At 37.2% G+C, this 10,559-nt stretch overlaps 2 long non-coding RNA genes across 3 annotated transcripts; both read left to right on the forward strand.

The window, feature by feature from the left end:
• Window positions 1-2,452: 2,452 nt before the first annotated feature.
• LOC121052579 lies at window positions 2,453-4,253 on the forward strand. Of its 2 annotated transcripts, XR_005809520.1 has the most exons (5): window positions 2,453-2,580; window positions 2,710-2,843; window positions 2,933-3,112; window positions 3,416-3,552; window positions 4,175-4,253. It is a non-coding gene; the product is annotated as an uncharacterized LOC121052579 (long non-coding RNA). The 2 variants fall into 2 exon arrangements; XR_005809519.1 differs by lacking the exon at window positions 4,175-4,253 and having other exon boundaries at window positions 3,416-3,863.
• Window positions 4,254-5,875: 1,622 nt separating this feature from the next.
• On the forward strand, window positions 5,876-7,991 carry LOC121052491. The gene is made up of 3 exons (XR_005809250.1): window positions 5,876-6,042; window positions 7,042-7,088; window positions 7,527-7,991. It is a non-coding gene; the product is annotated as an uncharacterized LOC121052491 (long non-coding RNA).
• Window positions 7,992-10,559: the final 2,568 nt, after the last annotated feature.

Here is a 10,559-nt window from a genome sequence, read left to right on the forward strand (position 1 = left end):
CTGGCAACTTCTTCAGGAGTGATCATCAGAAGATCTGTTTCCCCTGTTGTTGAGGGGGTTGTAAATTCCAATAATTTGAAATGATGGCTATCCATCAGTTCAAACTTTCCCTTTTTGTAGATTTGTTTAAAATCTAGCTTTGGAATTGAGGCATTTTTTACCTCTTGCTCGATTTCATTGTATTCGAACTCTTCTGCATTTAGGAGTTGTACTCCTTTCTTTTTTCCAAAGATCTTCATCATTTTGACATCTCTTTTTTCTAAATGTTCTGGTTTTTCATACCGGATACTAGTCTGACTAGTAGATGGTTCTAGAAAAATCATGTTTGGAACAAGATTCTTGTCTGGTTTTTCTAATGGTTTGAATCCATTAGCTTTCTTTTTTACTGTAGGCACTTTCTTGTCCTTCAGTATGGTTTTCATAGAATCCAGCGTTTTTTGCTGTTCAGTGATTTTTCTACTAACACTTGTTAGTTTTTCTTCTTCCGTTTTTGGAAGTTCTTTGATATAATCTATTTTGTGCTCCAATTTTTCTAATTGGGCGATTATATCTGGTATTTTTTGAGTTTGACATCTAGATACTTCTTGTATCAGACTCTGATATTTCTCATCAGAGGATTTTAGTAGAGAATTCAGCTTCTCTATTAGCAATTCTGAGATTTTCCCCATTGGGGGGATTCCCCTTTTGAGCTCTTTGCAAGCTCTGATACCTGTGATGTGTGGATCTAACCAATGCTCAAATAGTTAAGAGGTTTTTGTTCCTTGCTGACCATGAATTTCAGATCTTCGATATTTTTTTTCTATCTTGTAGATTATCTTATGTACTAGGAATATTATATCCCAGTAATTAGGAGTGACTCGGCTGAGTCTATCTCTGAAGTCTTTTGCTCTTCTTAGATTTTCTCGTTCTTCTTCTAGCTCTTTTTCAAATTTTCTACAATTTGCAAGTCAGTCCAATCTAGACAAAATAATATCTAAATGTGCGATTATGGATAACGTTGTTTTAGCTGCTTACCGGCGAATGTAGAGGATGAACCTTAGCTGTAACCAACATTTAAATACATAATTTCAAGATATGAGCCCACCACGCTTTATCAAAAGAAATAATATATTGTTTTAAGAGAAAAAGATGATGGAGAGGTATTAGTGAGATGAATAGTGAGTGATTTTGAAAAGTAGGGAGAAAAAGTGGAATGTTTTGTGTGAGTGGGAAAGAAAATAAGTTGTTGGGGTCACTATGCCAAAAAAGCCTTCAGACGACACACTTCAGACGACATAAGTTTCGTTTTGTGTCGTCTGAGTTTTTCAGACGACATAATTTTTTGTTATGTTGTCTGAATATAGGCTAAAACCATACCCGTTCAATTTGAAAAAATGGCCAGCCTTCAGACAACACATATTTGTTGTTGTAATAGATGATGATTTCCTATCCCAAATTTGGAGGGATATCCAAAATTTGATCAAATACTTTTCCCTCTCAAATAACCAAGCTCTAGTTGACTAGAAAATGTTGTGACATTCAGACAACATTTAAATGTCGTCCGAGTGTAGAGCTTGTTTTAAAATTTTCTAGGTTATATTGACTTGTGCGTTTTGAACTTTTGATACAAGTCATTTTCTGTCCTTCGAATTCTCACTCGATCGATCAGCTCTCTCAGCTGTACCTAGAACTCGCGAAATTGAAAACCTCAAAAACCAGCCTCTCTCCTTCTCACTCAGCTCTCTCAGATCTTGATTCTCACCCCCTCCTCTGTCTTCTCGCTCTCTCTATTCTTCTTAGTCTCTTCCTCTTCTTCTTAGTTTCGATTAGGTTTTTCTTCTATTTGGGGATGGGGACCTGTCCATCACCACAAGTCTTTCACTTCCCAAGAACTAAATCACAGAGCAGGGGCGGATTCAGCCCCGATTGGGTAGGACTCAAGCCCCACCGCTGAACTCAGTTGGAGAATTGGAGCACTCCCGAGTCCCGACCTGAACGAGGAATATGGAACACCAAACACAACAACCTGCAAGGCTACAACCAGCAATCCGTCTCCGCCAGTCCGCCTCTGCAGTCTCCGAGCCCCTCCTCCAGGCTCTAGGTATCTCATTATCTCTTACTCCCTCTCCGAGCTCCTCTCCTCCTCTGCTTCTCCTCTGAGTTTCTGAATTCTAAATTTCTAATCTGTAAACTTGGGTTCGATACTTTGAATTCCATTTGATCTTGTTGGGAAATTATGATGGGAAATTAGATTTTGAATGGGTAAAGTTGAAATGGGTTTGATTTGACGATTTCCATTTGATATTTTGATCTTGATGGTAATTTTAAGTTTTTAACAAAGATAATGTTACTGATTAACTGATCTGGTCTTGATGTTGATGTCGATTTCCATTTGAGTTTTGATCTTGATGTTGATTTTAATTAAGGTAATGAACTAATGATACTGATTGGGTAGTTAGAAATGGGTGTGATAACTTGATTTCCATTTAATGTTGATTTCTTCTTCAATTGCAGTTTGTAACTTTTTAAGATTCATGATTATATGTCTTGTATCAGTTCGAAATTGTTGGGTTATTCACTCCGGTCACTCCACCGAAAGAGGTATTCTAAAACCCAATTCATCTCCTAATTGATAAAACCCAAATTGAAATTATTAAAGCTAATGAAATTGTTAATAATATATCCCAGTTCTTGGGTGGCTTGAGTTCTCTGAATTTGTGCGTGTATCAGATTGGGAGGTGGATTGAGGAGGATGCTTCCGTTCTTGTTCCTGCTGATATAAATCATATAATCAACATTAAGTTTGGGGATATTATTCCAGCACATGCTTGTCTCCTCGATGGTGATCCACTGAAATTGATCAGGTGATTTAACAATCACATTTTCGCAAGATTATATGATTGAATGGAGCTATTTAGATTTTAGTCTCATTTTTTGCATTTGGTCTTTGCAGTCTACACTTGTCGGTGAGTCACTTCCTGTGATCAAAGGCCCTGGTGACATTGTGTATTTGGGGTCTACATGAAAACAAGGAGAGATTGAAGCTGTGGTGATTGCCACTAGTGTTCATACCTTTTTTGGCAAGGCTGCTCATCTTGTCGATAACACAAATCAACAGGCCCACTTTTAAAAGGTATGTTTACACTAGATGATTTTCTTTCTTTTATTGTACAAGCTGTTTTCTACTCATATTGCATCGTTTGTTTGCTTTTAGAACAAATTGCTAGACACAGTTATGCTTCTATAATGGGCTTTGGGTGAAATTTTTAATTTTACTTTGATGATATCGGATTGGCAAGTCTGTGTGTTAGTTGAGTACATAGGTTGAGAGCTTAGTGGTCAGTGGCATTAATAGGCTGCTAAGTTATCTTAAGTTTCTGGGCAAATTTCATACAATTCTTTATTCACTTTGGTAGCTTGATGCTTGGAATTGCAGTGCTAGTGGGATTCCAGGAGAGAATATGGGTGTTATTATACAATTCCTCTTGATCATGGTCAATCTGGGAGGACAGATAGCCTCTTGTATATCCTTCATGGACTCTGCTAACCTATGCTTCGATGACTATTGGTTTTGTAAGTCTCCTTTTCAGCAGCTCATCTCTTATTTGGGATTATACGGATCTGGGTTTGAGTTTGAAGGTCTTGTTTGGGCCATTAGAACTTAGTTATGTAGATTACAATTGTATTTTGATTTGATAGGTCAGTAGGTTTTGATTTTGTTTCATTTTGATTTCATAGACTGGCTTTGGTTCAATGACTCTTGTCTTGGTCTCTCCATGAATTCGAAGTCAATCACTTAGTGACTCTTCATCTCTCTCTCTCTCTCTCTCTCTCTCTCTCTCTCTCTCTCTCTCTCTCTCTCTCTCTCTCTCTCTCTCTCTCTCTCTCTCTCTCTCTCTCTCTCTCTCTCTCTCTCTCCTGGACGGTTGCCAGCACTAGCCCTCTCCCTCTGTCCTCGAATTAGATCAGGTGCTAGTTCTGGTTGTTTAAGCTTTGTTTTTGAAAAAGGTGTTGGCTTTGGTGAATGTTTCCGGGATTTATGTGATCTGGGTTGTCATTCGATTTGGTTTTTATTGGGTTTTTGATGCTTTTCTTGCTAGCTTTGGTTGATGGGATATTGAAGACAAAATAAAAGAGAAGAAAATGAAATGAAATGGGCATGTCCTTCATTTTCTCTATGGTTTTCTGGGTGCAGAAACATACTGTGATTGAGTCCAAGCCTGAACATTTTCTGGATGACCTTCGTTTGAATAATCCATGGCCTGAGCTTAGAAGGTACAGAGTGCTATTTTCATGTTGTTATCTGAGACATTATCAATGTCAGTCTCTTTTGCATTTCTGATAAAAAGTCCTAGTAGTGTACTTCCAACAACTAGGGAAGAGAAAAAAGAGTTCAAGGTTTACCTTCTTGATTTGTATATTAATTACTATGTTGAACAATCGTTTTATTGCTGTTCAGCACCGTGATTTTTCTTCCTGTGTTCTTGAATTTATAAGGAGCTTATCAAAACTAGGATGACTGCAGATGATGTAGATAACTACAGTGAAGCATTGAGAACTCCTTTAAAGTCTTTACTCCTTGAGGAATTAGTGAGGATATGTTATTCAAGCATTGGTTGGAATTTTGAGAACGTTTTTAGTTGAAGAGGCTGTTGCGAATGGAAATTTTCAAGATAGGATATAGTTGTCACTAAAATTCGAAATGACATTGTTTCTTCATGTCAGGAAAAATTCTAAAATTAGTATTTGTTTAACTAAGCTACAAACTGCACTCAATTACTGCACCTGCATAGATGCAGTGTCGGTGTCACGCTTTGTCAATTATTGCTTACATTCTCACTCCTTTGGGGTTGGTATTGGCTTTATGGTTTTGCACACACTTCTTTGGAGTTTGCCGTCATAACTAGTGTTTCAGCCTCAATACTCATGCGTGAATATCAATCCCCATTGAGCAGGTGGTTGATTTTTCTTACTTTATGTCTCAAGTCCAGAGTTGCAACAAATAATTAGTGACAGCCGTTCTTAAGTTCATTCCGGTTAATCAGACTTTTGGGTCATGGTGGCGGCATTGAAGATTTGTGAAACCAAGATTGAATCTGCGACAACTGGATATAGTGTGCATAAATTAGATCTGTTTATCTTGGTGAGAGTGTTTTTTATCACTTAACATTTATAACATCTTCTAGAGTCTCTGATTTCCTTATGATAAGTTCTGAATTGATTTCCTTAATCTCCAACTGATTTCCTTATGGTAAGTTTTCAATTGATTGATAACCCTAAACTGTAGTTTCAAAATGGTTCAGTGTTCTTAGTTGTGAGTGTAAGGCAGTTTAACTTTGATGCATTGATTAAAAAAAAAAAGGAAAAAAAAGTAAAACCTAGTGTTAATGGCTTAACTCATATTTTTTGCAAACAGAGTTTTTAGCTCTAGTCCTCGGTTTTCCGACATGATCATTGTAAATACAAAAATAAATGCTCAGAGTTGAAGCATGTTGTCTAATTGAGTGGTCCATGCAGGGAGGGAACACCTGAGTAATCTGACTAGAAGTCTTCGCTTTAATAAGGCTCTTAGATTTCTGCCGTTTTCTTTGGATGCATGAAGGTTGCAAAAGTTACTTTTTATATATATATATTTTTTATCAAGTAATCAAATGCTTGTATTTAGCTAGTCAAATTCTATACAATCCATACCACTATTCATTTATTTAGTTGTATAATCATAAATTTTCACTTTACAGGAATTCCTAGCAAATGAAGGTGGTGGTGAGGCACCCCTCGAGGGATCAGTACCAGATATAACATCTTCGACTGAGTTAGTCGACATCCCCAGAATTTCATGTTTCTCTTTTGTGCTTTAAAAACTAATTTGTTGAAATGTGTGCTTTATCTACTTTCTTGCAGGCACTATGTAGCTTTACAGAAAACCTACCAAGCCAAGGCTGAGGCTGATTTTCTAGTATTGACCAAAGGGTTAGGACTCTTCTAAAGAGAATTAGTAGAGATCCTAGTAGCAACTCAAAGGCAACTGTTATAAGTTTCTGCAAGAATGCTAGAAAACTCAAAGTAAGTGTGTGGAGTTTTATAGTGTCATTTACTTGTATTCGATCTTTTTGATTGTTGGTTTGATCTTATTTGAGCTCCTGAATTTGTTTCTTTCGTTCAAATTTTGAAGACTGTAAAGAGTTAATTGGGACGGGGCTTGGCAATTGGATCCATATAGATTCCAAACTACTTGTATTTTCCCTTCATCTTCTGTTTTGAAATTGGTCTTTGTTGTTTGGTTTTTAAAATGTTGGACAGCCATTTTGATTGAGTTCTTGTTGTTAGATAGTTTCTTTTGATTCCTCGTGCAGTTCGCATCTGTTTCGTTACTTTTTCCAGAGCTATGAATTAAGTATGTGTGATTTTTGTTTTCTACTAATTATGTAGGCATTGTGCTATTTGAATTTGAGTTTCTGGAATTATATATGAGAATAGGGTGAAGTTTTTGAAGAGTTTCAAAGAGGCTATGGGCTGCTGAGCTAGAGTGGAATATAGGGCAGCCCATAGCCTCTTTGAATCTGATTGTTTGGAAGCTTAAGTAGATCAGTTACGGATTTGAGTATTTCTTCTATTTCTGATTCTTTGGAGGTTGGAGAGGATACATTGTGTCGAGATTTGCAGTTTCTGATTCTTTGATTTCTTCGATTTATGATTCTTTGGTGCTGTTTGAATTTGGGTTTCTGGATGCAGGTTTGAGATGGTTTTGATTTGTAGTGACTTCAGTCGAGATTTGCAGCATTTGCTGCTGTCTTCTTTGTTGTTGGTGTGTTTTGTCTTTGTCTTTTTTTTCTTGTTTTGGGTAGAAAGGAAGCCTAAGGCTTGGGAAGGGAAGGGCAGGGGCTAAGCTGGCTCAAATTTGTTAGATCATGCTGAGAGATTTGTATAATCTGAAGTTTGGGTCTGGTACTATAGCTTAGGATATTTGAACAAAAGTTTTGGCATGTTTGGAATATAAATAAGAAGATAAAGATAAATTAAGTTCATTGCAACTTCTTGCTGTTCTGTTCTCTCTATTTGTAGGTAGATTTCCAAGGACTGTCTTCTTGATGCTCTCTTTGGCTGCTCAGGTAAATACCTATAATTAACGTTCTCTTATATTTTGGATGTCAGAAAATTTAAATACCTGCAATGGTGTTGATTACTTTCTGGTAATGTCCAACGTAAAAACAGTAGCAGCCATAATACCTGCAATGGTGTGAATTGCTGCCAAACGTCTCTGTTAATTGCTTCTTTTTCCTTCTCTCTTAAACTATCTGCAAGTAGGTAGCTAGCTGGAAAAGCAATTATATTAATTCTTAATCTTTCTTAGAATAGAAATAAGAAGGTAAAGAGAAATTAAGTTCCTTGCAACTTGTTGCTGCTTTGTTCTCTCTATTTGTAGGTAATTGATCTTTATAATTTTTGCATGTGTTGGTAAGTCGTCGATGAAATTGATGAAAACTCGGATCAATGTGATTTTCAATATTACCTACAAATTTCTGAAATAATTGATTTGTACAATGCAGATGGGCTACATGCACTTTGGCACAGTCAAGATATATGGTTCTGAGGCTGCCCTTATAAACACTTTAACAGAGACGTACGTTTCAAGATGGGACTATAAAAAAGAGGACATTTTTGTTTCCTCTAAATTATGGGGTAGTCATCACCGTGACCCTATTTCAGCTTTGAGACAAACTCTAGAGTAAGCACATATACTAGATTACTATACCTACTAGCAACAAATTCATTTCTTAATCTACTAGAATTAGATATGGAAGAATTCGATTATTTGGTTTAGGATTATTGGTCTCAATAAACCTTTTCATTGTTCCCCACATTTTTATGTAAATATTGAGTCTTTAGCTTCATTTTGATATTGGCTTTTGCTATTACTATGTTTGTCTCACTTTCTGCAATCAAGTTTATGTTTTTGCTGTTAAGGTTTGGAATTCTCAACAGTATATGTTATGGGTTGGCATCAAGTTTGGTATTTTGAGTCCTGGCAAAGCATATCTGCAGGGTTATGCATGTATGCTCACACACCCCGGAATACCTTCAGTTTTCTATGACCACTTCTATGCTTCGGGTGATTCCATTCATGATAAGATCGTGAAACTGGTACAGCAGTACAACTAGCTAGTTCCTTTATTGACTTGTGTCTAGTAGAAGTTCTTCCTTTATTAAGCATTTGGACTTCCAGATTAGTATATATCAGTCATTTTGAACTGATGCTCATGATTAGGTTTGTGTACATGAGACAATTTTGGATTAATGGAAATTGTAATGAATGATTTTGGATGTGGATTTTATGGTTTCATGAATGAGCAATTTTAATTTCCAAAATGCATGCATACCAATTGTAACAAAGGACTACTACCATGTGTTATCTCAAATTGCAAACTACAACAAAAGCACACTAATGTGTGGTTGCAGCTGTACAAAAGCAACACAAAAACCAATTAGAAGTCTATTGTCTTTTTGGCATTGGGACGACATAAAATTGTAGTCTAAAGGGCAAAACAACAACATAAGTTAGACGAAAGTATTGGCTGAAGCATATAATAACAACAAATAAGTGTGGTTGGAATCAATCACAGACAATATAAAAGACCTAATAAAAGACCTTTCACACAACACTTAAGTGTCGTATGTATGGACCCTAGAACGACACTTAATTGTCCTCTTATACTCTTTACGACCACATATAATTGTCGTTTAAAGTAAATTAGCACAACCTTTAATTGTTGTTGTATGAGAGAAGACACTACATATGAGTGTTCATATTTCTTATTTAAGGGCATTCAGACCACACAAATAAGTCCTGCAAATATGCTTCACACAATAGCATTTAAAAAATACTGTGGTTGTTTTGTTTATCAGACAATACAAAACTGTTGTTTGAATGCTTTTAAAGATACAGATCACAATGTTCCCAAAATGCAAAACTCATCAGACAACACAAGACTTTTTTTTTTTATGTCGTCTGATGCCCCTAAGAGACGACACCGTACTAGACGACACATTTTTGTTCGTTCAGACGACAGAACAGTTATGTCGTCTGAAGGCCTTTTTGGCATAGTGGGTGTATGGGAAGTATATTGGTGGATTTGGGGTGTATGAGAATTTCCCCTAATAAAAAAAGGTAATTGAGTTATAATTCGGTCAAATCGGTGTCAGTTCGGTCGGTGTGAAGTGTGAAACCGGTCCCGATCCGAAAAGATTCGGTGTGGTTCGGTGAATGTCATTTTAAGTGTATGTTGCAAGCAGTACGGTCGCCGACCCGTTTTTCCGGCCCGGTTAGGCCGGTTTTTGAGTCCCGGGTCGGTTTATGTCCACCCCTACTAGGCATGATTATTTGAAAAGATATGCAACTTTTTATTTTTCCAAATGTGGTTTGCATGTGTATTTCTCTATTGCGCTTGAAATGGGAGTACGGCATGCTTCGTGCTTTTTTTTTGGGGTATCAACAACTAGTGCATGTTTTAGTTAGGTACGGATACAACTCTACCTTTGAGTTTGTAGTACCTTAATAAATAAATAAGTGATTATAGCAAAAACTAAAAATAAAAAAATAAAAAAAAATAAAGATTCTAACCTTTTTTTGAATCAATGGTGTCAGCCCTTTATTGGAAACAATAGTATCTAGACATTACAATACTCAGCTACTACTGCAGCTTGAAGAAACGACGGTGTAGAAAAATAAAAAGAGTCATGACTAAGTGTACAGGCATGTGCAGCTAGCATATGAGCAACCCGGTTGCCATTTCGATTAACATAAGAAGCCCGAAGATTTGTAGAAGCTGCCAACAAGCAGCCTAAGTCATTATAGAGTCTTCCCAATGAAGATGTATTTGTGGAGTTATGCTCGGTAAGTTGCCGTTGGACCTCCAGAGCATCAGTTTCCAACACTGCAAGTAACAAAGCTTGGTCCAATGTAAACACAGAAACTTTCATGCAAGCCAGCACCTCTGCATGTTCCGGGGATATTAAACCACGAAGAGGACAAGCACTTCCAGCTAACATGAAACCAAACTTGTTACATACTACAAAACCAAGTCCACCCCTCTTGGTCACATGATTGAATGAACCATCCACATTGATTTTCAGCATACCCGCTGAGGGGCAGACCAACACACAGCTCGGGTCCTAGGAGTTTGGCTCTAGGCCTGTTTCATATTATGAAATCTGAACTCCTGGAGCTGAGATACAAGATGTAGAATAACATCCGAAGCCACCATCATCTTCTGATTCCAAACTCTGTCGATCCTCTCCTTCCACACTCCCCATAAAAGAAACATTAGTTCCCCAAAGGTAGCTAAAGATAGTTCCCTGGCACAATACTGCAACCAGCCAAGTAAGTCACTCTACACAATAACAGGGTTATAGCACACCTGTTTGAGTACAGCGTTGGATTGCACTACTGATGTCGTGAAGGGGCAATCCCTGCAAAGATGGAGGGTGGTTTCACTTTGACTCTCACATAGCACACAAACATGAGAATCCAAAACCATTCTTTTAGAAGCAAGACTCCCAAGAGATGGCAAGATATCCAAACA

Source organism: Rosa chinensis, chromosome 4 (genome assembly GCF_002994745.2).
Source record: "Rosa chinensis cultivar Old Blush chromosome 4, RchiOBHm-V2, whole genome shotgun sequence".
NCBI lineage: Eukaryota > Viridiplantae > Streptophyta > Magnoliopsida > Rosales > Rosaceae > Rosa > Rosa chinensis.